Below are 5,104 nucleotides of genomic sequence, written 5' to 3' on the forward strand. Positions count from 1 at the left end.
TCTTTCTTTCTTTCTTTCTTTCTTTCTTTCTTTCTTTCTTTCTTTCTCTTCTTTCTTTCAAAAGATCCAAGATAATAACTTGCAATTAAAACATAAGATAATTATCATCATTCATCTAGGAAATTATTTATAGGTTTAATATAGTTTCAGTATTGATTTAATATTTCTATGCACACATGTGTACATACATAAGTTTACCCAAAGACCTATCAATCACTATAAAGTAGGTCACTCTTGTACTAACTTAACTGTAGACCCAGAACCAAGAAGGTTTGATCTCAGCAGTATTGTACAGGGAGGTGACATTTGAGAACAGTAAATTATTTGAAAGAAAAATCAGATTTAAAAATAATTATGTGGTAATAACAGCCATCTGGAGATGGAATGCTAGAATTATGGCCAAACCCTCAACTTAGAGCAAAAACTGCTGTAAAACAGTGGCCATCAACAGCCAGGTGTTGGAACATCTGTACAATGGAAAGCCACCGAGGGGCCTGGCATCCAGACCATTGCTACGTCTTGGTGTCTATGGTTTTAGAGCAACTGGCAAGATGTGGACAGATGATCTGCCTTTTCTTTTTCCCAGAGGAAAGCAATAAAGGACACATAAATCTGCATGGACCCTGTACATGTGATTTAGAGGCCTATGAGTTCAAAATTTATGAGTGTGGACTGAAGAGGTAGAGAATTCATCTCTACAACAGTAACACCTGTTCTTTGGCACAGATTTTTATAAATTGTATTTGGACAGTGTTTACAGCATTCTTTGACTTCTTTTGAGGCAACACCACCCAGGTGTGAAGACTTTCCTAGGGTTTGTCTGGATCTTTTCATCCAGAGGTTTTCATCTCTCTCTCTCTCTCTCTCTTATATAGTAAAATTAAGCAAAAGGAATACTTTAAAAGATCTCTTTTTTACAAGAAAATAATTTTTCCACATTTATCATGCATGGTAAAAATATCTTTGTGACCCTTATGTAGGAAAGATAAACATGAATAACTGTAATCCAGCAAATTAGAGCTCTCAGTTTAACTCATGTAGAGTGATTTTCATAAAATTTTAGAGCTATAAGGATCATTATAGGTTTGATAATCTTATCATCTCATTTTATAGATCTCTACAGGTTAGACATGGAGGCTCAGAGAGGTTAGGTGACTTATCCAAGGCCACACAGCTATTTAGGCACAGAGCTGAGAATAAAACCTAAGGCTTCTGACTCCTGGGCCAACTGACCTTCCACCCCAGTGCAGTTTCTTCTTCCAGGACTTCTTATTAGATATAATGTTAAAAAACAAAGAAACATTTTCAATTAAATTCAATTTAACAAAAATTTATTTAGTGCCTATATTATTCAATGCAAGTGACGGGAATGAAAAACAAAAGCAGAAATCCTTGACTTGAAAAAAGCTTACACTTTACTGGAAGGTTATATCATGTACACATAAAAGTAAATGCTAATGGTACACAAAGGAAATTAAACAGGGAAGAGTGCTCACACCTGGAGAAATTAAAAAAAATAAACGAAAACTACTCATGCAGGAGGTGGTATCTGGGTTGTACATTGAAGGAAGCTTGTAATTCAGTGGTGAAGAGGGACTGCATTCCTGATGTCAACTGTCATTCCTAGGCAAACTCTCAGGGAAAGAAATGGAATCTCATGGATGGGGGACAGCCAACAAGACAGTGTGGTGAAAATGGAAAGTGTGTGTGAGAGAATAATATGAAAAAAAAGTGGAGAGGCATGTAGGATTATTGTAATTAACTGTAAAGTTTGCAAGGCACTTCACGTGTGATAACTCATTTGATCTTCACCACAACCAGGTGAGGTAGGTGTTATTATGACCCTTGTTTTATAGAAGAGGAAACAAACTGAGGCACAGGGAAGTCAAGTGATTTACCTAGGGTCATGCAGATAGTAAGTGTCTGAGGCTAGGTTTTAGCTCACGTCTTTCTCACTCTATGTCCCACTTTTATCCATTGTGCCACATAGATTCCTTATGTTATGGAGGAACTTAATTGCCAAGATGAATTTTATCAACATATCATATAATATCATATATGCCATGCCATGTCATAGAATGTCACATGTATTGTAATGCAAAATAATATCACATAATATTATATTGTCTAATATCACATTATATTGTATTAATAGTACAATATAATATTAAACAGTACTCACCAATGACAATAATAACATTGTACAATCACATATATTATTTACATGTGTGTAATATATACATGTGTGTAGGTGAATGCAATACATATACAATGTAATACTATACAATATGATATTATGTTACATTAATGAGTTTACATGTTACATTATTGCATTATTAGTGATACTATATATGTATTATATCAATATATTATATATGTATCATATATGATGTAATGTTTTATAATATGTATTATATATCATATACATCATAAGATGGGATACAATATGATATAATATTATGTTATACCATGTTTTGTGTTATGTTATAATCCTAAAGACACTAGGGAGCCATCAAAGATTTTTGAAATGCCAAGTAAAATAGATAAATAGTGCACCACAGATAAACAGATTAGTAGAGAGATGAGACAGATAGTACTGTACAGATAAAGAGAGAGACAGTACCCACCCCCACACACATATTCTCAGTGGATTATAAAGGCACAGAGTGTTTTCAGCCTTAATTTTCTGTCTTTGTATACACAACACTTATTACTATGTTTCATACATAACAGGTCTTGATAAAAGTTTGCTGAATTGAGTTCTAGGTGAGTGAAGTTTGACTGTTGTTTATAAGTAAAACTCACATTTCAATGGTGTTTTAAGTTCTATGATGAATTTTCTTCTCAACTCCTTGAAGTAGATAAGGAAGCTAAAACTCAGGGAGATCATGTGACTTAACCAAGGTATACAAAATTCAGTGTGAGAACCAGTATGTGGAACTAGGTCTTGTGACTTCAACCAAAGTCCTCTTTCCACTCCACCTTAATGCTTAGGAAGAATTAAGCTTACAAGTCTTTAAATGTTAACATTAGGTGAAATTATAAATTGTAATTGTTTCTTCTTGGAAACTGAATATGTATATATATATATATATATATATATATATATATATGATACTTGGTTACTTTCAAAACAGAAGTGATGTATTTTAAATTAATAAAAAATATCGCAAGGCAAAATATAACAATATAACACTAAAATCGAGTTCTACAATTTACAGTAATTTTATTTGCTGAAATTGTAGACTTGAAAGTGTATCTCTACCTAATCTTTATCAGTTGCATCATTCCTGTCATGAATTCAATGTAGTAGATTAGTAATTCCTCTTTCCTGTATTTTATCATTGACCTTATACTCTTTAGAAAACTGCATTGAGCATACTGATTTGTCCTCTTTAACCTTAATTTAGCAATGGTAAATTAAAGTTATGTTCCCTATCGATTTTATTAAAATTTATTTAGAAGTCTAATAAGGATCGTTATAAATTGATTCAGTTTCTAAGCTCTATCTTTCCAGACAAATAGACTCATAAACTTGAAAATTGTGCTTTGACTCTTTTTGTTTGACTCTTTGTAAGGGCAAAGACACTGGAGTGATTTGTCATTTCCTTCTCCAGCTCATTTTACAGATGAGGAAACTGAGGCAAACAGGGTTTAAGTGATTTGCCCAGAGTCACACAGCTAGGAAGTGTCTGAGGACTGATTTGAATTCAGAAAGATGAGTCCTCCTGACTCCAGGTCTGGTACTCTATCCCTTGCATCCTCTAACTGCCCCAAAGCTGAAAATAGAGTTTACCTATCCCAACTCTTCCATTTTAGAGGAGTAACTGGGGTTTAGAGAATATAAGTAACTCACATACCAAGTTTAGCAACAGAGTTAGGATTAGAGTCAGGTTACAAATCAATACTACCATTTCCTCTGTAAAAGTTATGTAAATTTACTGCCTAATTGTTGGGCTGTAGCTATGTTTTCTCTTCCTATTAGAATATACACTTCTTAAGAGTAGGTAATTCCTACTTTTGTATCACCAATCTCTGCACATTGCTTAACACATAGAAAATACTCAGAAATTCTTTCTTTCATTCATTCAATTAATAATTCATGCTTTCTTTGCTTTGTGTTACTCTACCTTCATACTCCAACATAGTACACACCTCTCTCAATGAATCCTTACCCATGAGATGATTTTCGTTTTTTTTTTTTTCATCGCAAGTCACACAGAATCAGACAAACCATTTTTAAATACTCCAAAGTTAGAGAAATCAAGAAAACATGATGGCTCTAAGGTAGATGCTCATTTGTTTTACTATGGGAAAATCCAGTACACATTTTTTGAGAGCTCAGATTATTATAGCTAGTTTGTAAGGTGAGGTAGGTGATTCAGTAGATAGAATTCTGGGTAGAGTCAGGAAGACCGGAGTTCAAATTTGGATACTGACACTTACTAACTGTGTAACCCTGGGCAAGTCACTTAATCCTTTTTGCATCATTTCCTTATCTGTAAAATTAACTGGAGAAGAAAATGGCAAACCACTGTAATATCTTTGCCAAGAAAACCCCAAATAAGATCATGAAAAGTTGGACATGACTTAACAACAACATCTTATAAAGGGAAGTTGAAGAAAATATAAATTTGGTAAAAAAAAAAAAAGATAAATAAACAATCTTTCCCAAATAGGGTACTGGAGGAACCACAGCATGATTTACTGGAAAGAGTGCTAGATTTGGAGTCAGAAGTTCTGAGTTCAAATTTTAAATCTGCTGAAATTTAGTGCTCATGTGACTTTTCTCAAATCACTTCACCTTTTGGTCTGTTTCATCATATGTAAAATGAAGGCATTTGGCTTGCTGACATTTAACCTCCCTTCTAAGTCTATGATTATATTTTGTCACCACTTATTTTGAGGTTCCACATGTGTCTGGAAGGGCTAGTGCTCCAGAAGCTGACTATAAAGCATGAAAAATAAAAGAACAATGCTTTTTTGAAAAAGTCATCTAAATTCCATGACCTTTCAGCTCCCAGGATTTTGCAGCTTCTCTGCAATGTGAGATTGTGCTCCAGCATGATCCAGGGGATAGGATAAACAGCATCTTAGTCATTTA

Source organism: Petaurus breviceps, unplaced genomic scaffold, assembly GCF_028583685.1.
Source record: "Petaurus breviceps papuanus isolate PSGF00001 unplaced genomic scaffold, PetGlider_PUasm1.0 38, whole genome shotgun sequence".
NCBI classification, from domain to species: domain Eukaryota; kingdom Metazoa; phylum Chordata; class Mammalia; order Diprotodontia; family Petauridae; genus Petaurus; species Petaurus breviceps.